The sequence below is a fragment of the Lepus europaeus genome, chromosome 8 (assembly GCF_033115175.1).
Source record: "Lepus europaeus isolate LE1 chromosome 8, mLepTim1.pri, whole genome shotgun sequence".
Classification (NCBI taxonomy): Eukaryota; Metazoa; Chordata; class Mammalia; order Lagomorpha; family Leporidae; genus Lepus; species Lepus europaeus.
In genome coordinates, this window is record NC_084834.1 from 39,621,419 (window position 1) to 39,645,528 (window position 24,110).

Below are 24,110 nucleotides of genomic sequence, written 5' to 3' on the forward strand. Positions count from 1 at the left end.
TGAAAGACAGAGTTACAGAGAGAGGTAGAAACAGAGAGAGAGGTCTTACATTCGCTTGCCCACTCCCCAGATGGCCGTTAATGGCCGGAGCTGCGCTGATCTGAAACCAGGAGCTAGGAGCTTCCTCTGGGTCTCCCATGTGGGTGCAGGGGCCCAAGTCTCTACTGCTATCCCAGGCCACAGCAGAGAGCTGGATCAGAAGAGGAACAGCCGAGACTAGAACCGGTGTCCATATGGGATGCTGGCGCCTCAGGCCAGGGCTTTAAGCCGCTGCGCCACAGCGCCAGCCCCAGGATGTGTTAGTTTTGAGTGTATATTCTTTGCTTTCAAGTATAAGAATATTGTCTGTACTTTTTAAAACTAGTATTAAAAATCTAACTATAAGAGTGTAGTACACTAGCACCAATAGTTCTTAGAGTTAGCAGACATTTGAAATCTTGTTAATCTGTGTTAATAACTACATTTATAAATTATGTTACTGAGCTACATGTAAAGGAACTAGGGTCTTTTTGAAAAGTTGTAATGAAAGGGGTCACAGTGATTGTCATATATTTGAATATTATCACATGGAAGATAATAGTCTTGTTTTTCCAGAAAGGATGAATGGAAATTTAGGTGTAAAAATGGGAGAGTCTTAGATCAACACAAGGAAAGAGTTTCTAGTGATATCCTCAAACACAAGAAGTATTCACATAATTTTTAGGAATATTAGAGAAAATGATTACTGAAACCTTCTGGGGAATTGAAGCCCATGAACCCTAATGGCCTTTCAACTCAAATTTGGCAGTGCCATGTGAATCTATTTCCATACTGCAAAAACTGAATGTGAAACTCAAAGAATTCCCAAATGGATGGTCCATCCAATTTTGAATTTTTAAATTAAAATTTTATTCTTCTCAGTTTCAAGTATCAAAAGGTTCAGGTCATCTTTTCTCTTATGTATATCTCTTTTAAAAGCTCTCTTCAACTGCATTGTCACCTGTAGGTTCATATTTTTCATTGTTACTGTCAATTATTAAATCATTCATCCTCATTCTCTATAAGCTAGTCAAGTCCTTTGACATGTCAGACCTATGCTAGTAACCAGAACACATTTTTGATATCTCTTAATTTTGCATACTCATTCTACAATGCATAACATTCTGGTCACAGCACATTTGTTGTCACTCTCTCTCATTAAGAATATCACTACTCCTTAACCCCCTTAATGTGGTGCATGTCTTCTCATCTCAATATTTTAAAATATTTTTTAATGTGGTTCCACCTTGGTAATGTTTTCTCTTACTGCTTCTAAACATCAACTTGTCTTCTTGAACTCCTCTCAACCAATACATTTAATCAAGACATAGGTACAGGTATAGGTAAAGTCTTTGTCATTTATGCTCTTCCAAGAATATTTCTAAAACATGGTTTATACCACAAGAACCTTTCTTTTGTTCTGAAATTCACTTAATGTCCATGGTGTGATCTATATCAAAATAGTATCCACTTCTATAAAAATGTGGTAGTGAACCATATTACTTATATGTGTATCTGAACTTATAAACATACTATCTTGAAAATGTTTTAAAGGTGTGACTATTTCATTTTCTGTTTCAAATTTCCACAGAGCCTAAAGCAGTACATATATGAACATTTATTGAATCACATTCATCTGTCGGACCCTCGCCTGCGAAGGTCCAACGCAATCACGACACGGTCACTATTCATCGGTTCAAGGAACTTTCACTCTTTCTTGGTTCTCAAGGAACTTTTACTTGTGGGGGCAGAAGGAAAGCGGGGAGAGGAGAAAAGAGGGGCCGCGGCAGTGGCCGCCAGCAGCGGCGGCCACGCCCCCGCCCTGATCCCAATGTCCCTTTATGCTGATATCGTCCAATCAGATGAAAGGGCGTGTCTAGTCTCAGGTTGAAGGTTCATCTGTTTCACCTGGTTCTTCCTAGTTGTTTATGCAGAGTTCATTCTGTTTCATCTGTTTCACCTGGCTGTTTTCGTAGGTCTTGTGGTCGGCGGATTGCTGCAAGCTATGCAGATGAGGAGGTTCCCACAGGTGGCCAGCCTGCGGTTCCCCACAGCTCCCCCTTTTTTGTTATTTATGGCACGGAGTCATGCCTGTCTACCGCTTCATCATGCTAAGCCATATCTGTTGCTGAGGGTCAGAGCGATACATAGCAAGCATAGCCTGTCGGACCACTACAGATATTTAAGGAAATTTGAAATTCAAGTCCTCAGGACAACAAAAGTGATTAAGCAAGACCTCAAGTAACAATGTTAATACCATTTACAAAGGAACATACAAAAACATTCTTATTTACATTACACAAAGCTTAGGTGTTAGCCTTGAACGTAACTTTCAAAATACCTTCAAATATATCCAACTCAGGTCACTTTGCCGATTTGCTACAGTACAAATCACGTGCAACATCTTTTTTCCTTAAAACAAAACAGTTCTTCAAACAATACTGCAAGTACATCACTAAACATCATGAACTCAGGAGTTTTGCCACACTTTTTCCTATTCAAAAAACTTATAGTATATAGAGCTATAGCCAATGCATCGCAATTAGCTACCATATATTCTCCTATTCCCCCTATTTGTTTATTAAAGTTTTTAAGTACAGGTGAGTCTGTTCAATTACTGCCTGCCCTTGGGGATTGTAGGGCACACCTTTAACGTGCTTTATACCAAATTATTTTAAGAATGTAGCAAAATGGGCCGAAGTGTACGCCAGCTCGTTATCTGTTTTGATAATTTTTGGCACCCCCCAAGCAGCAAAGGACTGTAGACAGTGTTGAATAACCTGTTGAGTTCCTTCTTTGTTTAGAGCTGTGGCTGACAATTCCAGAGAACGTGTCCACCGACACGTGCAAACAGCTCTGGTGTCTTGCATCTGCGTGATTTTAAGGCGTTTTCAACCTTCTGTAACATTGCAGCTGTACGAGGTGAGGCGAGCTGTGAATCGCCTTCTAAAATGTTAAACAATGGGCACATTTCATCAGTGGTTAGTTTACAATAAGGCCGTATCCAGTTTAAGTTACCACATAATTTTTGGAAGTCATTTAAGGTCCTAAGTCCTGCGGTGGATATGACAAAATCTAAAGGGGCCACCGTAGTTGGTGTTAACCTTAGTCCTAGGTACTGGACCACGGTGCCCTTTTGAATCTTCTCTGGTGCAATTTGTAACCCCACCATTTGCAAGCATGAGGTTAGCATGGTAAACGCTTTCTAGGGGGTCTTCTCTTGCAGCTGCCAACAGCACGTCTGCAAATGAAGTTGCTTTAAGACATCCCTCTCCCATAAAGTTATAGGGATAGCACACACATAAGGCTGTACTTTGCCTGTGGTACCTTCTTGATCTTTCCAGTCTAGCACTTAAGCTTCGGGATTGGGCAACAGCGCTGCCTAATCCTACCAAGGTGTTACCTCCTTCCTGGAGGAGCCATGAAGGAGGCCAGTCTTGTTTGGAGATAATACTAACATCTTCGCCTGTATCTAACAGCTCCTTGATTGCCTTTCTTTTGATAATAAGAGTCCATAGTCAAGAGTCATAGTGAGCTGCAAAATGCTTTCCTCGATTACCTCTAGTATCCTTTACAGGGCTTATTAGCAGCTGAGCAACGGGCTGAAATGGCAACAGCTGCACTATCCCCTTCATAGATTGGAACATTACTTTGAGCTGTGAACAAGGCAACTGAATAAGCCTCGTTAGTGAATTTGTAGCCCTTCCTATAGTAACGCCTAAACCGTGGATATCATCCATGGGCTCCCGAGGTTCCACATCTATTGCCTAGATTCCCATTTGAAGTGTTAATACTAGTTAGTTGGTGGCTCGCAGCTCTGTGCAGTAAACGCTTGCCAGTCCTTTTAAGACGGTCCTACTCCTCCCATGGTTTGTTCTATCACCCATTGAGTTTTCGGGCTCCTGGGTGTGGGGGGCCTGCCACTCGTATTTTGGAATGTACTATTCTGGCCATTTAATCTGGTGAGTGATAGAAGCGGATTGCCTGCCTTATCTTGCTTGGAATAGCATTCATTTGCCCAGTGGTTGCCTTTACTACATCAAGGGTACAGTCCTAGTTGGCGTCCAAATTGTCCCTGTTCTGTACATTCCTTTTTCATGCGACCTTTTCCACACTTGAAACATTTTCGTCCTAGCCCATTCCTTGGAATAGCCTTCCATGCCCTCCGGGCTAGTTCTCTCACTTGCATCAAAACCTCATTGGGGCAACCAGCCTGAGCCTGTTCGTCATTATCCTCATTCCAGGCTGGCTGACCGTTCCTAGCGTTAGCATGGGCCTGAGCCCTCGAGAGCTCTCTAAGCCGCGGACCAGAGGAGGAAGTCTCCCCCACCAAGCACAGCCTTAGCTAGGTTCCTCCAGTCCTCTGGGACTAGTCCATTGGTCCATCCCCGGTTGTCCACTATCACAGGGAAAGTCTGATTTATGTGGTGATATTCTTCCCACTTAGGGGGAGTGCCTCGTCCTCCTGCCCATTTTTCTCGAGGTTCCAGGGAGAAGCCCCTGCCTTTTGTCTCTCATGGAGGAGTCCTCCGGAGGGGGGAAGAGTCTTGGTTCGAATGGGGGGGTACAGAAGGAAGGAAGGGGTCTCTCATCCTCCCTATCTCTGTCCTGACCCATGTTGGTCCTGTCTCCATCTTCTTCGTGTCCGTCTAGGCTCCCAGATTGAGATTCTCTCTGCGTTTCCTCTAGTAAGTCAGCCCCTTCACCTAAGAGGGCTGCTATTTCCTAGCTTGGTCGATCAGTTGCCATAACCTAAGGACTTCAGGCGATTTCTCTGCTGCCCTCAGTTGTCTTCCGACCCCACGCCATTGTTCCTGTTCTAACTCACCGCTTTACAGCGGCTGCTTTCACGGGCGTCCCCGCTGCTTTTTTCTTTTTTCCTTTTCTTAAAAGAAAACTTGGTTGTCGGGATCCCTTTTTTTCCCCGGTACCAATCCTAGACTTTACCGCCTAGACTCCCGTGTTTTCCACACTTTCTAATTTTTTCCCGGTACCAACCCTAGACTTTACCGCCTAGACTCCCGTGTTTTCCACACATTCTAATTTTTTCCCGGTACCAACCCTAGACTTTACCGCCTAGACTCCCGTGTTTTCCACACATTTAATTTTTTTCCCCAGTACCAATCCTAGACTTTACCGCCTAGATTCCCGTGTTTTCCACACATTCTAATTTTTTTCTTTCCCGCTTCCAGTGACCGGTCTGACTATCCGAGTCACGGCACCATTTGTCAGACCCTCGCCTGCGAGGGTACAACGCAATCACGACATGGTCACTGTTCATCGGTTCAAGGAACTTTTACTTGTGGGGGCAGAAGGAAAGTGGGGAGAGGAGAAAAGAGGGGCCGTGGCAGTGACCGACAGCAGCGGTGGCCACGGCCCTGCCCAGATCCCAATGTCCCTTTATGCTGATATCGTCCAATCAGGTGAAAGGGCGTGTCTAGTCTCAGGTTGAAAGTTCATCTGTTTCACCTGGTTCTTCCTCGTTGTTTATGCAGAGTTCATTCTGTTTCATCTGTTTCACCTGGTTGTTTTTGTAGGTCTTGTGGTCGGCCGATTGCTGCAAGCTATGCAGATGAGGAGGTTCCCACAGGTGGCCAGCCTGCGGTTCCCCACATTCATCTCCTGTCAAATGAGGGAATCAAGAATTCTAAGCAGCAGAAGTTAAATGGAGAGAAGGAACAAGCTGCCTTCCTGGGGAGAGATAACTAAGACATCTGCAGGTAGGTGTTCTTATAGCGATTCTCGTAGAGGTGGAAATGGTCCTGAGTGGTAACAGAGTCAGCCCCTGATTTAAACCATGTCTTTTCTCTTGATCCATGTTGATGAGCACTACGCCATGGGCTATTAGCCCCCAAAACATTTTGGGTCAGATAAGATAGCTCACTGCACATAATTCTCATTTTGAACAGAGTTTTAGGCTTTATTACATCTGTAATACTATGGAGCACATCATCTTGACTTTGATTTTCTACAATGTATTCAAGATGAACAGAGATTTCAGTGAATTTGATTCATATCATCAGTTCATCTATTAGCAGGTATAATGATGGGACCATAAACCCGTCAGCCCAGGTGGCACTAATGAACTCCTTTTGTGAGCTCCCTTAGCAATGTGGGTGATATTTGAATTGAAATGGATGCTAGTTCTTTATTTCTACAGGTGCAAGGACTACATTTGTTGCTGTGAGATTTTGTCCTTGTTAGTGATCTTTAAAGAAATAACATCGTATTCCTGAAAATCCTGGAATTTTTATTTTAGTCTAATCCTTATTTCAATCTTAATTTCTTGTACTTATTGGATTTCTAAGGTTCTCTTTCTTCTAAAATAAGTGGAGAAACAGAAATAGCAAGTATAAACATGACTTTTATATAGAAGTTTTAATTTTTTGGTGTTTAAATCCTGAAGGAATCTTCAGGAATAATGTGTAAATAACTTTCAGTGCTTGAAGGTTCATCAGCATAACACTAAGGACACCAACACTGTGGATGCTCTAATTGAAACCCACTGTGGAGTCCCACATCAATGCCAGAAAGGGCTATTTAATTTTAGGTGAAGCAAGTGCCATGAACAAAATATGTTACTGCACTAAGGAAGCTTGTAACAGGGAGATCTGAAAAGTCTGACAGGGATGGGGTGGGGGTGGAGGAGTCAGAAAGTTTCTCTGAAGAAATGGCATTGAAACTAAGTCCAGAAAAATGAGAAGAAAGGGGTTAGCTAGTGAAGATCAGGGATGGAGTGGGGATGGAGCTTTGAGGCTAGCACATAGTAAGCTCAGACTCGGGAAGTTACTTGGCTCTTGGGAAGATTGAAAGAATGATCAGGGTGCCTTAAATAGAGCCAGAGAGGAAAGGAGGACTGTGATGTTGAATAGAAAAGTGAACAGATGCCATCTCACAAAAGGTCTTGTTGGTAAAACTAAGCAGTATGATTTTTTTTTCTAAGAATAGTGAGATACTCTAAGGAAGTAATATGTTTTACAGATTACAAATTGCAAAAGGGGGCTGGCGCCACGGCTCAATAGGCTAATTCTCCACCTGCGGGTGCCAGCACTCTGGGTTCTAGTCCTGGTCGGGGCACCGGATTCTGTCCCGGTTGCTCCTCTTCCAGTCCAGCTCTCTGCTGTGGCCTGGGAAGGCAGTGGAGGATGGCCCAAGTCCTTAGGCTCTGCACCCGCATGGGAGACCAGGAGGAAGCACCTGGATCCTGGCTTCGGATCAGCGTGAATACCCCAGCCATAGCGGCCACTTGGGGGGTGAGCCAACGGAAAAAGGAAGACCTTTCTTTGTCTCTCTCTCTCTCTCACTGTCTAACTCTGCCTGTCAAAAATAAATAAATAAATAAATAAAAAGTAAAAAAAAAAAGAAAAAAAAAACCCAGATTGCAAAAGGGAAAGCCTGGAAACAGGACACCAATTTGAATGCTTTCAGCGCAGATAGAGAATCGATGGTACTTGGGCCAGGAGTGGTAAAGAGAGAAGAGGAGAGATTTGAGATGTATTCAGAAGGTGGAACATGATGCCTGCCTTGAAGCAGAGGGCAAGAGAGAAGAGCCGTTCTTACAGGTTTATGAAACAGTGACAGAGGAGTAAGTTTTCTTTTTTTTTTTTTATAGTTTTTACAACTTTATTTCAGTCACTGCTGATTCTTAAATGTTACTAATTGCAGAATTAAGGAAACTTTACTTGTAATCTAGCTATAGTTTATAGCAATTTGGTAAAAGTATACTTTTCTTATTTTAAAGATTTATTTATGTATTTGAAAGGCAGAGTGAAAGAGAGACAGAGAGATCTTCTGTTCTCCTGTTCCCTCTACAAGTGCCCATAACAGTTAAGGGTTGGGCAGGCCAAAACCAGTGGCCAGGAATTCCGTGTGTCTCCCACAGGATGGATAGCAGGAGCTCAGGTATTTGAGCCATCAGCTGCTGCTTCCCAGATGTATTAACAGGAAGGGTAATCAGAAGCACAGCTAGGACTTGAACCAGTGCTCTGATATGAGGTGCGGGAGCTGCAAGTGGTGGCTCAACTTGCTGCGATACAGTGCCTGCACTATTTAAGTATACTTTTGTGAACAAAAATAGAAGCGTTTACTTTTTTCTTCTTACATGATCTCTGCATAATTTGGAAACTGTGAGTTTTATTATTTTTAGCATAAATGGTTACTTGTGTAAATTCAATTAGAATTTGCTTTCTCATTGGTTACAACTAGAAATATTATATATATATAAATTATCAAGGTTTTGACTGGGCTATCATATTTAAAATTTCTTTATACATAGCACAAGGCTGCAAGTACAATCTTATGTCTGCTTTGGCTTGTGTTCCTTAACCTTGAGTTTTTTACAAATCTGATATTCCTATATGATCAATGACTATTCTTGGTGCACTTATGTAATGTTTAGGCCAAAGCTGATGAATCTCAATTTATGTTACAAACAAATTATTCTTACTCTCATTATAGTTTGTAGAGATTTGGATAATTGTACAGATAAAAGTTGTGTTTCTAAAGAAAAGTTATAATATACCTGTTATTACATTCTAGTTCTTGGAATTATTTCTCAGTTTTATTTCTAATTGCATATTAGGCTGGATCCTGGATTCTTCTAGGTAATTACAGGTGACTGTAATTCACAACAGGAATTCTTAGGAACTTATTCCTTTGACCCAACTCTGATTCTGTACCTGCTATCCAAACTCCCTCTATCCTTACCCCAACTCTTCTCAGCCTCAAATAATCACCAAGAAGAACATTTTTGAATTTAGTCTGGGATAGGTTGAGTTTAGACTGTTTGAAGTGAGCATGAGAGAAGGCAGTTGGATATTCAGTGGGGAGTGGCAAGAACAGGTGTGAATGGGGTGCAGAACTGGGATTGCTCCTATTCTTTCTTTAGTGGAGATCAGTTTCTTTATTTTTTTATTAGAAAACTTATTAAATAACTATAAATTTCAAAAGTACAACTTTTGGATTATAGTGGTTTCCCCCCCATAACCACACGTAAACCATACCCTCTTCTATTCCCTCTCCCATCCCATTCTTCATTAAGATTCATTTTTAATTATCTATATATACAGATCAACTTAGTATATACTAAGTAAGGATTTCAACAGATTGCACCTACACAGAAACACAAAGTATAAAGTACTTTTTGAAGACTAGTTTTAGCGTTAATTCGCATAGTACAACACATTAAGGACATGGGGAATAGGTGCACAGTGACTCCTGTTGTTGATTTAACAATTGACACTCTTGTTCCATATTCCTTGTTATTCTGAAATGAAGGGAAATGGTTAAACTTTTTAACCTGAGACAAGGTCCAGTAGCAAGACCAATTGCTGAATAGAAGAATGGGTAAATTGGACAGCTCTTTAGTGAATGACAGAAGAATCCATGTCTTAGGGGAAATATATGATTCTAAAGAGAAATAATGGCTTTGAACAGACAGGTAAAGTAAGTTTGCTGTAACTCTTTCAAACATTTTTATGCTTCACAAAGGGAAAACTGGTCAATTAATTACACCTTGTATTACGACTAGCATTCATCATGCTGTTTTGCTTTGCTTTCTTGAGGTGATGAATTAGAATTTTCTTGCATCACTAACCTGGCCTCCAAACATTTTTCTTACTTCCTGCCCTCAGTTATCCAAGAGGGGAGCATTGATGGATAGTTATATCCTTTATCTTGCCATCTCTTCAAGAACATAGTAGATTGTCTTTTGTCTTCCTCATTCCAGTTCCAAACCTTATCATTGGAAATTTATGGCAATTTTTGAGAATTTCTTCCTACAGGAGAAAGAGCAAAACCCAACAAGGACTATGGTGATGATTTGGCAAACACTCAGAAACAGGAATTTTCCTCTGGAATTCTATCATGCACTAAAATTTTGACTAACTTGGAATCAGCTTTTAAAAATCTAGAAACAGGCTGGTGCCGCAGCTCAATAGGTTAATCCTCCGCCTGCGGCTCCGGCACACGGAGTTCTAGTCCCGGTCAGGGTGCTGGATTCTGTCCAGGTTGCTCCTCTTCCTGTCCAGCTCTCTCCTGTGGCCTGGGAGTGCAGTGGAGGATGGCCCAAATCCTTGGGCCCTGCACCAGCATGGGAGACCAGGAGAAGCACCTGGCTCCTGGGCTCCTGTTATCAGATCAGCGCAGGGTGCCAGCCGCAGTGGCCATTGTGGGGTGAACCAACGGAAAAGGAAGACCTTTCTCTCTGTGTGTCTCTCTCACTGTCCACTCTGCCTGTAAAAAAAAAATCTAGAAACAACAAAAATATCCTGCACATACCCATAAGGAGCTATAAACAATCTGCTTGGAACAATTATTCAATCTAGCAGCTGATGTTTGAAGCACCTAATAATAAGCTTGGTTAAATAATTAAACATTTTAAGCCCTTTTCTTCTGGATGTTTTTCATGGTACGTTCCTGGATGTTTCCTCTTAACATACGGCTGGCCCACTTGGGAGTCAAGATCACAATAGTGATTTGAGGATTATGAGAGGTGAGGCTGTCAATGCTACTTTTCAGATGCTTTCCAGGACTTTCTTAAGATCTGACTTCAGCTTTCCTCAGATAGGGCCCTCCACTCCCAAACAAGACACTTTATTGTTTGGGTCCAACGAAGAAAGGAGGGAGATTCAGAGGAGTGGAGGAATACACCTAGTTGTAGATCGTCCCTTTTGCTGTTACAGTTTGTCCTTTCAAAGAAGGGCTGAGTATATCTGACTTCTTCTTGCCAGTGGAATTGTGATAGGTTGCCACATGCTGCGCCTCCTGTTTTATCACAATGAAGAAACAGGTAGGTTTAAATGAAAACGTTGGGTGATTTGTCAGCATTTTGGCAGTTGATCAACACCATCGTGAAAGGACACTAATATCGTTGCTGTGCTGAGGCTGTTTTAAGAATGTGAAATGTGCATTGTGGCACTCAGGTAGTTGACAGTAAATCAGATTTGATTTCCCCTCTGAGAGCACAAAATGAACCTTGTCATTATCAGGAAGAGAAATGAAATCTTTAAATATTTCTTAATGTTTTGTCATATTTGCCTGGTGGGTGATTTAACATAAAATTTCCCCATTTGGGAAGTGCAGGCATTATTTCATTTTGTTTCAAAGATAAGCTTTACAGTTTTTCCCTATAAATTACTCAGAAAGTCCTGATTTTCAATTGTGGAGGTTGCTTAAGATCAATGGTGTTTTAAGGTAAAATATTAAAGTAAAAAATTGTGCTTTGTATTTTGTCCCCTGCCAATAGCCTGGCAGTCCCTGAACACAGTGATATCCTAGTGTTTATGGAAAAATATCAGAAGGACCAAGAGAAGATGCTTAAAAATGATTTAACTGTGCTACCAAAACAGTTTGTCATTGAGCTATTACTGCCTTTTTCTTATAAAACCTGAGGTTGCCTGTTTTAAACTCCTGTGTACTTTTTATCTTTCCCCATTCTACTTATTTATTGATAATAAGGCATTACAGAGGGTTCAAATTTTTCTGTTACTCCCCTGATTTAAAATTCTATTTTCAAGAAAAAAATATTTTTTATTTTTATTATAAGTACATGAATATTATATGCTTATTGCAAAAAAAAATAAAGATACCCACAACAAACACATCCCTGTGACCCAGGGAGAAACACTGTTAACATTCTGTGTACATTTTTGTGGATTTCATATGTGAGTATGTTTTATCTAATATTGGATCATCCATTCTCAATTACAGAGAATGAAACCTCCCAAATTTCTGTTCTTTGGTCTCAGCATTCAAAAATTAACATGCATAAGTTTATTTGCAAGATTTATTCAGTATTTTGTTGCAGAGGGAGATCCACTTTTCTTTCATTTCCACTAAAGAAAGAATAAGGGGTGGGCGGAATAGGAAGGGAGCACACTATTAGTCCGGGGGAGACAGTTTAATAAAAGTGGAGATACTGCAGGGTCAAGGAAGAGTAGGAGAAGAAACAGCAGAGGAAACTCTTCCAGAACTAGTGATTCACAGTGGACCTGCGTGGAGAGCGTGGGAGCCCAATTTTGGGACACCAGCGGCAGAATCAACACACCAGCACTGGAACGCGAGGTGAGCCAAACCTCAATAGCCCAAGACACCAGCGGGCAAGCAGAAAGAGGAGACTAGAGGGAATGAGGCTTGAAACTCAGTGGGGGAGAGTTCACCAGGCTAACTAGAAGAGAGAGAGGAAAAAAAAAAATGTGACCGATACGGACACAAGTTTCTCCCTCTCCGCTCACCCCTCCAAGGCGAGCAAGACAAAGAGCAGGCGCCATTTTGACATACATCATAAGCAGGGCGACCTCAGGTCTGCACCGGCCCTGAGCCTAGCAGAAAAACCTGACTCTGGGGGGAGGGGTGAAATAACAGGAGATTAGCATCTAACTTGGCAACCCAGTGGGAGACTGCAGGAGAATTGGAGCCCACACTGAGGGCAGCACAGATTCCCTGTGTAGTCCTTGGGAAAGAGCTTCCGATCTCTGGCTCCTGTGGGTATATCATTTGCCTGCTAACTACCTCCAATTACGTTCAGCTGTGCGGAATTACTTCCCTTTTGAATCAAAAAAAGAAAGAGAGATTTACCACACCTAACCTGGGAGTGTCATCTTTGACACACCCTCAACCCTGAGGAACCAAACACAGCTCTCAGTCCACACTCATCTCAAACCTCTAAGGCTCGACCGAAAGCAGACAGTCCACTTAATATAGAGCCACAGTGTAACAAGAAAAAACACCACAGTGAAGAAACCAAATATCTCCAACATGCCAAACAACAAACGCAAAAACCAAGCTAACAAGAACAAGGAAGACACTATGACGCCCCCAAATGAAAAAGACACCCCAATTCAAGATTATGAAGATGATGAGATCGAAGAAATGCAAGAAGCGGATCTCAAAAAATTGATAAGAACATTAAGAAGCTCTCAAAAACAAATTCTTGAACTACAGAAATCCTTAATGGACAAGATAGAAAATCTCTCTCGTGAAAATGAAATATTAAGTAGGAATCAAAATGAAATGAAACAACTAGTGGAACAAGAAACTGTGATAGTGACGAGAAATCATAATGAAATGAAGAATTCAATAGATCAAATGACAAACACATTAGAGAGCCTTAAAAACAGAATGGGTGAAGCAGAAGAGAGAATATCAGACTTAGAAGACAGAGAACAGGAAAGGAAACAGGCAAACCTAAGAAAAGAAGAAGAAATTAGAAATCTAAAAAATATTGTCAGGAATCTACAGGATACTATTAAAAAACTCAACATTTGGGTTCTAGAAGTTCCTGAAGGCATGGAGAGGGAGAAAGGATTAGAAGGCATTTTCAGTGAGATACTAGCAGAAAATTTCCCAGGTTTGGAGAAGGACAGAGGCATCTTAGTACAGGAAGCTTATAGAACCCCTAATAAACATGACCAAAAGAGATACTCACCACGACACGTCATAATCAGACTCACCACAGTGAAACATAAAGAAAAGATCTTAAAAGGTGCAAGAGAGAAACGTCAGATTACTCTTAGAGGATTTTCAATTAGACTCACAGCTGACTTCTCATCAGAAACCCTACAAGCTAGAAGGGAATGGCGAGACATAGCCCAGGTACTAAGAGAGAAAAACTGCCAGCCCAGAATATTATATCCTGCAAAGCTCTCATTTGTGAATGAAGGTGAAATTAAGACTTTTCATAGCAAACAGAAACTGAAAGAATTTGTTGCCACTCATCCTGCCCTGCAAAAGATGCTTAAAGATGTCTTACACACAGAAACACAGAAACATGGTCACCAATATGAAAGAAGGTAAAGGAAGGAAACCTCACAGCAAAAGATCACAGGAAGCTCAATTTCTCTTTGACATAGAATTAAACTCTGATGCTCTGTTAAAGCAATGTGTTAAAGTAATCTATTATGTTCTCTTGATGTCTGTTAAATTCTAATTGTTCAAAAACAGCTGAATTTTTATTAAGAGCTATGGGTTATTTAAATATGTGCTTATTTTCAAAGATTTGAATAATCACCTTGTAACAATGTTCAAATTTGGTCTATGTTATGTCATAATTTTAAGGAATCTTATTTCAACCAGATATTTTGGATTTTGAGCCTTCTTGGCATTCTTGATAGGCATTCAAAAAATCAAAGTTTCAAACAATCTGGTCTCTAAAATTTCCAGTAAATCTTGGACTTTGGTTTTTCCAGTTTGGGCCCAACTGAAAAAAATCGAAGGACCTATGTCTCTCATCTTATAGAGACACCAACTAATCAGGCTATTTGGATTATATTAGAAGGACTGTCAAGATGTGATGTGGTACCAGACTTTAAGTTTCTATAATGGAAAATGCTATTAATACAAATGTTTGAGAATTAAAAAGTCTAATGATCTTGTGTTACTAGACATGATAGTTATCTTAATGAGAAAGCCCCAGAGGCCTAAAGGGTTAAATACTTGTCAAATCCTACAGGTGCTTTCAAAAATACTGTGAAGTAAGCAAGTGCCTCTTGTTGGTTGATGAGTTTATAATTTTAAACATGGCGACTTAAAGTCTTTTGTCATCCACAGTTATATATGATTTGCTGCTCATAAAACTAAAGCGTTGTTGGTTCTGTGTTTAGCTGTCCTCCTATCGGTTCCTATGGACTTTTTCCAGCCACTTCTATTGTATTCAGTACTTTGGGATGGCTCTGTAAACAGATGAAGCCAATAATGTATTAACAGTACCAACTGAGAGAAAGTATGGTTAACTGAGGTTACTAAAAACAAAAAGCAATTCAAATCAATTGGCAATCTACAAAAAGTGTTAAAGATTTTTAAAAGCTATTATTAAAATTGCTATATTGGTCTATTATGCTATGTTATATGTGTGTACATATTGTATGTCCACATGGGGAAATTTTATTAAGAGTTTTATTTTAAATGGCTTATAGATAAGATTGTCCATAAATTTAAGCTGCTAAAATCAATCAAAGATACATTTTAATTTGTGTGACCTGAATCTGTGTATCATATGTTTTAGACTTGTTGGTAGAAAGAAACTAAAAACATTTTATATGGTTGTGCTTAAGTTTACTGGTTAAACAAACTACACCATGTTAGATATTAAGAGGTGTTTTCAAATACATGATTCTTAAAATTTATAGAAGGCATTGGACCTTCTGGTAAATGTTTTCTTAAGTTGTTATCTAGTGGTTGAAACGGTTTGCTAAGTATTCATGTGATATTGCTATTGTCAGCAAGCGATCTAGGACTTGCTCCCTCATTTCTCTATTCTAAGCCCAACTTGTTCTTTCATTTCTCTATTCTCTTCAAGGTAGGAAACTAATTCTATTATGAAGGAATCTGTAGGACACACAATTTAATCTTTAGACCTTATAAAAGAGATGGCTAACATTTTTCTGTAATAGCATAGCCAAAATAAGAACTTAAATAATAATCTCATAGCTAGATTTACTTCGCCATCAGCGAAGTATACAGTAAGTAGAAAAAACCTCCCTTTCAGACCAAAGGGAAAGAAAGTTTTAAAGTGAGAATATAATTTTCCTCATGGGCATTGTCTACCTTAGAAAAACTACTACAGAACATGCCTGTGACTATAGACTTGTAGTTCAGGCCACCGAAGATTAGAGATGGGACAGGGGCACTCCCTTGACTTGCATCTTCTGGTCTGCTTTAACACAAACCAGGAGGAAAAGAAAGCTCGGCATCAGAAGCAATGGGTGGCAGGCCTATTAATGGCTGATCTGTACAGTGATCTGCCCTCAAGGAGACCCAACAGGCCAGTCCACTGCAGTGGCTTTCAATGTGGTAAGCCTGGGCTTCAGCAGAAGTCAGCTTGTGAAGAGCCCTGGCAGCTCTGCCAAGAGTTGGATCACTGGAAATGGACCTGCCCTGGAGTCGAAGGATGCCCAGGTCAGAGCCACAGATCTTATTGGCTCTAAGCTGAAAAGCCCTTCACTCAGCCCAACTTCCAAAGTGACCACTGCAGTTGAGGGGACAGCCAAGTAGGGTCAGCAACATTGCAGGCAGAACTGTAAATTTCTTGTTAGAGATGCCCCCTGCCTTTACCTGGCCAGCTCTCCTCCCAGGCCAGCCAAGTAATGAACGTCAACAGAGTGCCTTCCCCTAGGAGGTTCACACCTCCCTTAGGATGTACCCCATGTGAAGAGATAGATAGGTCTGGGCCTCTTAACTTACAAGGCCTAAAGCCCAACAGATTATTATCAAGCCCCTTCTGTCAGGTTCTATTTGCCTCTCAATCAGAAAAATTACTTGTAGCTTAGACAGCAGCTTTCTTAGCTCCTCTAATAATGACTCTGTCCTTTGTTCTAGATCCTGTCTAGAGTACTTGGGCCTCATTCCTTTTTAATCATAACCTCTACTCTACCACCAATGGCTCTACTCCCAACCTGTGTGTACTGATGGTCCTCTTCCCCACTTAATGCTGTATAATTGTTGAAACCTGGTCAATGCCACTCTTGGGATCATTGGTTACTATCCTCACTCTGTCTTTTATGACGTTGTCTAAATATGATCAGAGTCGGCAAACTTGGAAGGCTTCCATAGCCTTGGCAACTCATGACGACAGCCTAGGGTGGTTACTGGTGCCATAAACTAGAGTGTCAATTTGTTGGGTCAACAACAGGAGCCACTGTGCACTTGCTCCTCATGTGGGATCTCTGTCCTTAATGTGCTGTACATTGTGATTTGATGCTATAACTAGTACTCAAACAGTATGTTTCACTTTGTGTTGCTATGTGGGTGCAAACTGTTGAAATCTTTATACTAAATTGATCTTCTGTATATAAAGAGAATTTAAAGTGAATCTTGATGCAAATGGAAGGGGAGAGGGAGTGGGAGAGGGGAGGGTTGCGGGTGGGAGGGAAGTTATGGGAGGGGGAAGCCATTGTAATCCATAAGCTGTACACTGGAAATTTATATTCATTAAATAAAAGTAAAAAAAAAAAAGAAAGAATAAGGGCAAATGGACAAGTACAGCATGAAGTAGTAGGGTTGTATTTGAAGAAAAAAAACTCTTAATATTACTAGTTAACAGAACAAATAACTTACTGATATTTAATATTTCACCACTTTCAGAATAACCAAGCAACAATTATCCTATTTGTTGGCTGGTTGGCTAACTTGATTGTCTTTCAGCAGAAGGCTCTTTCTGAATCCTTTATTAGTACAGCACTAGATTAAAACCAGCAAGCACACTTCTCAGAAGGTTACAACCTAACACAGTGTTGTGATTAGAGAATTAGAGATAACACAAGAGTAAATTTTGAGAAAGGGTAAAATGAATGAATGCTTTATTTCTGTCCCATATTTATCTATCTCCTGCACACTCTGGAAGGAAGTAGATATTGAGATCCTTATAGAAACTTTGAGTTTGGATTCATTAGAATATTCCAGAGTGCTATACACATTCTGATTCCCCCTCATAGTAATCTAGTAAATTATATGTCCAAATTAAGCATTCAGGAACACTGAGGCTTATTGTTCAGTAGTTAGCAAGCATTTGTTATGTGCCAGGTAGTGTACCACTAGTACACTAGTACACCAGTACCACGTACTGGAACACCCACACATTGTAATTCATAAATAAAATGTCAGCCCTCCTAAGTCTTCTACTTTGGTAGGGGAGACAGACAGCAAATGAAATCAATAAATAAATTATAATGAATATAAGAAAGTTGTGGGTGTTATGCTGAGAAATAGAGACCATATAAAGGAATGTGTTCTGATACAGAATTTGACTCTCTGTAAACCCATATGTTCTGTTTTCAAACTCTGTGCTACTTTGATTATAATAAAGGCACAAAGAACATGGGATTTTGTCTGGAGATACTGCCCAAAAAATTATAGAAAAAATCATTTCTACGGCATATTAATTATTCTTTAGATGGGCAAAAAAGACTGAATAAATGTCATGGAAAGAAAAAGTGTTGACATGTCTTCACAACTAAGAAAGCTGAATAAGCTTAATTTTAAAACAATTGCAGTGAAAGCACTGCTAATTTGGCTTCTGTTAAAAGACAAGAACTGGAATCATTCAGCGTTGGATTCTTATTTACTTCAAGCACTGTGTCAACAAGACTGTGGGGTACTCAAAACACCCAGACCAACAGATGTTTTAAATGTATTTGTTTTGTCAAAATGTCAACATGTATTATTTTTCATCTTGTCAGTGTGTATTTCCACCTCTTGCACTCTGCCCTAGTTTTTCCCTATCTCAATTTTTCCTCAGATCTTCCCTTCTAATTTAGCTAAGCTAGAAGAAATTTCCTGCTAGAGAAAGTGACTCATGTACAGTGTATTGAACACTGAATGGATAACAGTATAATTGTTAATTCTTTTAAGAATTAAAACAATTTTCAGAGAAAAGGCATTCTAAAATGGGAAAGTGAAGAAAGAATGCTAGTGTAGTACAAATCTAGAAGAGATGATTCTACTTAAGTAGTTTGTCTCTAAGTATTAGCAGACACTGTTCAACCAGAGAAGCCGAACTAATATGGTGGGTGGATTGAGAGGTGATAATAATAGATAGATGGATAGATAAATAGATAGGTAATCTGGATAGATATCTAGATAATAGATGTTTAAACAGGTAGATAGCTAGATTGGTGGAAAGGAAGTGGGTAGAGAAGAAGAGAGGAAGAAAGAAAAATTTATTATAAGGAATTGGGTCACTTGACTGTGGGAGATGGTTAAGCAAGTTGGAAATCCACCAGACAAGCAAGAAGGAAGAGAAGTGTTTGGGGAAACTCCAGTTTGTGTGTGGAAGCTATTGCACACAGGAAGACTTACTGCTCTGTTTGTGAAACTTTAGCCTTGCCTTTAAGTGTTTCTAACTGATTCAATCAGACCCACACAGATTATACAGAAGAATCTACTTTACTTAGGATGCTATGATAAAAGGCTGTAAATGCATCTACAAAGTTCCTTTAAAGCAACATCTAGGATTGTATTTAATCGAATAACTAATGACTAAAGGCTATTGAATTGAACACATCAAAAACAAAACAAAGCAAAATAAGCATTTCCCTTTGTAAACTTGATTTTTGAGAATTTCCTTTGAGATATATATATATATATATACACACACACACACACATATATATATATATATATATATAAAATGAGTAAAATCCTGAAAAATATTGTTTCCATGTGTAAAGTATGATTTGTTTTTCCATCTGCCAATGTGAGGGTACTTCAAAAAGTTCATGGAAAAATATAACTGAAAAATGTTTATTTTGGTGAAAAATGTTGAAATCTGTATATAGTATTTTTATAATACACATATTTCATCAACTTCTTGAAGATTCCTCATTTATGTCAATATTGTTAGAAATTTATTTTCAAATATGATAATAAATCTGTCTGATGTCTCTGCCGTGTCTTTTGAGCTTATTTCATATTTAGAGCAAAGCAAAACAAAAAACAAGTTGTCTATTAGTTACATCTAGTATTTGTTGTCCACTGAAAACTGTATTACTTCCCATTTCCTTGCTCCCCTTCAGATTGTTTATTTATTTTGTGGGGTGGGGCAGATGTGTATCTAGCCCCAGCAGACATGATCAATCCAAAACCATTAGAGATCTTTTTGCTAACATTTGAGTCAAGGACAGGCATGTGACTGGGTTTTACAGAAGGTTATGTAAGTGGAAATCAAATGGAGGCTTTTCATAAAGATTAACCATCACTCTACGAGACAGGTACAAAAGAAGAAAGACTTTTTGCTTCTGCCTTCTTCCTGCTGGAGAAGACTGTGGAGTGATTCTGTAATGCTTGCTCTACAGCCCACATGTGGTTGTGAAAGGATATATCATTGGTACTTTATGGGTAGCAGAGCAAAAAGAAAGAGCCATGCTCTGAAGATACCATGGAGCTACTAAATTAACCTGCCATACTTCACATTCAGACATTAAAGTGTGAAGTATATTATAGTTCCAGAAAATAAAATACTCAGTGAAACCCATTATGAAGGGACACAGGAAGCCAACTGGAGAGCTGATTAGAAAGCTTAATTCCATGTGTAATCATTTATCATTTTTTTAAAAGATTTATTTATTTTCAAGTCAGAATTACACAGAGGAGAGGCAGAGAGAGAGAGAGAGAGAGAGAGAGAGAGGTCTTCCATCCGATGGCTCACTCCCCAATTGGTTGCAATGGCCGGAGCTGTACTGATCCGAAGCCAGGAGCCAGGAGCTTCTTCCAGATCTCCCATGTGGGTGCCGGGGCCCAAGGACTTAGGCCATCTCCTACTGCTTTCCCAGGCCATAGCAGAGAACTGGATTAGAAGTGGAGCAGTCAGGTCTCAAACTGGCGCCCAAATGGGATGCCGGCGTTTCAGGCCCGGGCGTTAACCTGCTGCACCACAGCACTGGCCCCTCCATCTGTAATCTTAAATCCTCTTTGTCATGCCACTTAACATATTACAGACTCCAGAGATTAGAACATAGACATCTTTGTGGTGGGATGCTAGAGTTCTGTCTACTACACCTGACAAACACCACTTCAGCCAGGTGCTCAGGACTCACAACAGCAGTGCTGAGTCATGTTGACAGGTCATGTGCACTTGACCTGGGGTGAGAGTGCTACTTTACCTCTGTGGTCTTCCTCCTCCAAACCAATCACCTCAGTCTAATCGTGAGAAGAAACACCAGACAAGCCTCAATTAAAGGACATTTTATAAAGCATCTGAGCAGTAATACTCAACCTGTCGAGGATCACTATGGTGGGAATGTGGATGACTCAGAGAAACTAGAAAAGATAAAGAAACAAATCCTCATGTTGAACCTCCAGTGAGATACAAGCCCTCCTAATAAGTTGATTGAAGTCCAGTTAGATCTGTATTGGACTTGTAACCTATGGAACTGCAAGATAACAAATTCAAATAGTTTTATACTGCTAAGTCTGTGCTAATATTTTACTGCAACAAAAGAAAGCTTATATAATCATTAAAAACAAGAAAATTTTGGACATGCTCAAGCTGACTTGCCCCAAATAGTAGAGTTAGAAACGTGCCAGGGGATTTCAGTTCAATCCCATCAAGGTGGCATGTACCAATGCCATCTCACTAGTCCAAGTGATCAATTTCTATTCACAACTGATCATAATGATAGGACTAAGAGTCAAAGGGATCACCTAAACAAGACTAGTGTCTGCAAATACTAACTGATAGAGTAAAAAAGGGAGAGAATGATCCAACATGGGAAGTGAGATGCACAGCAGACTCATAGAATGGCAGACATCCTAAACAGCACTCTGGCCTCGGAATCAGCCCTTAAGGCATTCAGATCCAGCTGAAAAGCCCATGAGAGTATTTCAGGAAAGCCAAGACACTGTGGGAAAAAAAAAAAAACCTATATGAAAGATCTCTGTGAGTGAGATCCCATCAAAGAAGGAGGTACCTTTCTCTGAAGGGAGGAGTGAACTTCCACTTTGACTATGACCTTTTCCAAATAAGATCAGAGTCGGCAAACTCAAAAGGCTTCTATAGCCTTGGCAACTCATGACGAGAGCCTAGGGAGATTACTGATGCCATAAACAAGAGTGTCTATTTGGTAAGTCAACAACAGGAGTCACTATGCATTTACTCCTCATGTAGGATCTCTGTCCTTAATGTGTTGTTCAATGTGAATTAATGCTATAACTAGTACTCAAACAGTATTTTTCACTTTGTGTTTCTGGGTGGGTGCAAACTGTTGAAATCTTTACTTAACGTATACTAAATTGATCTTCTGTATATAAAGAGAATTGAAAATGAATCTTGATGTGAATGGAAGGGGAGAGGGAGCAGGAGATGGGAGGGTTGCGGGTGGGAGGTAAGTTATGGAGGGGGGAGCCATTGTAATCCATAAGCTGTACTTTGGAAATTTATATTTACTAAATAAAAGTTTAAAAAAAAAACCAAGAAAATTTTGAAAAATTGTCACAGCCAAGAGGAGTACAAAGGAGACCTGTCACCTAAATGTAATGTGTCTTATTGGCTGGGTCCTGGCACAGAAAGAAAATGAGTAAAGCTAAGGACATCTGCATAAATATGAACTTTAATTAATAATAATGTTTCAATATCAGTTCATTAATTGTGACAAATGTACTGTGCTAATGTGCAATGTTATAATAACAGAGGAGGCTGAGTATGGAGTACATGGAAACTTTCTATAGTAATCTTGATATGCTTCTGTGTTTTCCAAAATAAAACATTTATTTAACAATAAACACAACATAAAGCACATGTATGTGTCCCAGTGTATAATTATCATTTTGTTGTAATTAAAAACCTGAAGTAGGCTAACTTTAAAAAGAAAAGAGACTTTATTCTGGCTCATGAGAGCTACGATTATGTTGATTGTGTGGGTTCCATTGGTTTGGCCTGTGCTAATAATATTCTTGCTGCAGTGTTGAGATGGTGCAGGGCATCATATAGCAAGAGACAGGGAGCATGCATGTCTGTTTCTCCCCTGGGGTCACCACTTAAGTGTTCTAATCCAACCTGATCACTTCCTAAAAGTACTAACTTTAAACACCATAATTGGGTTATGTTTCTACTCTTAGTACCATTAAGATAGGACTGTGGGGATTCAATTGCATTGTATCAGAGCTAAATCATTTTCAAACCATAACATGATGTTTTAGATGAAAATATACAATGAATTTTCTGGATAATTACTTCATTGAGTATATATTTTGTAGAAATGTAATATAAAGAATAGAAAAATAATTTATCAAAATTTATCAAGGGTTCCACTTTTAAGGAACACAGGATTGAGTTGGGAAGACAACATGTTTGTGAATTGCTGTAGCATAGTGAGAAAGCAATATAGGCATAAAAGTCAAAAGAAGGTCAAAGGACAGGTGGATAAGAAAAATTAATTTCCACTTGAGGACCCTGTGAAGGAGGTAACATTTGCATTTTGCCTTAAAGAATAATTAGAGTTTGTATATGCATTCCTAAAGAAAATTGACAAGCCAAAAGTATTAGAACAAAGGCCTAGAAAAGACATTATTAACAGGAAATATGTAGAATTTTATTGCCTTATAGACTGGAGCTACGGATCTTGTCCATCACTTGTAACCTCATTGCTTCCAATAGAACATGCAGCAGTTTCTCCATAAGCACCTGTTAAGTGAAAGGTAAATATTTGGGAAATAAGACCTTGAATGCCAAATGAACTTGCTCCCAATTAAAAGTTTTAAGCAGAACAACATGATTTGAACTGTATTGTAGGAAGTTAAATCTGGCCAAAAAATGCAATTCAGATGCAAAGGGAGAGAAAAGAAAATATTGAAGTTGTTCAGGCAAGATATTAAATTTCTGTTAGTCTTATTTATTTGCTAACATAATCACTAGTCTCTGTTAAAAATTAGATTCTATTTATATCAAATTAACAAATTTAAGAAAGTGGATGATTATAAATGAAAAATACCAGTCTCCTATTCAAGTAAGACAATCCAATTTCTCTGCATCAGTGCTAAGAGCTTTCAGCTATTTTTACAATATTATTACAATATTTATTACTTATATTATGTATTATTATTATTCAACATTTGCCTCTTTATTTTTACATATCAAACATGTATAGCTAGTTCTCATTCTTCTTTTAGATAATATTTTTTGCCTCTACTGTTGAAAATGAGAATTTTGCTTTCTCACACTAATGTATGGTTTCCTATATTCACTTCCATAATGCCTTTCCCTCATTCTTCTAGTAAAAATACATTAATCATTTTTATTGAGTCAGTAGTTGGTGTTAATACTATAATTAAATAAACATACATGGCTAAGCCATGTGGACCACTATGATTACTACATTCCCATTCTTACAGAACTCTTTGTGTTGAAGGTAACCACTGTCTTGTTTTTTCTTTGCTTAATGTCATTCAGCTCTTTCAACATGGTTACATGCATAGAAAATCCAATAGAGTTTGAACTCCTGCACCAGTTTGAATCAAATACTCTCTGAGATTCTTTTCAGGATAACATGTTATTACATAAAAGACATATTATCTTTGAAATTCCAACTGCCTTTTTTTCTTATTGAATATCCTACTTCTTCAATTTTAAATTTTCCTCTTTATTATTGGTTTTCTTGTAACAT

General features: G+C 39.3%; 1 pseudogene; it reads right to left on the bottom strand.

Moving 5' to 3' along the window:
* Positions 1–5,723: 5,723 nt before the first annotated feature.
* Positions 5,724–24,110, bottom strand: part of LOC133765252 (L-lactate dehydrogenase B chain-like) — a 63,025-nt pseudogene continuing 44,638 nt past the window's right edge.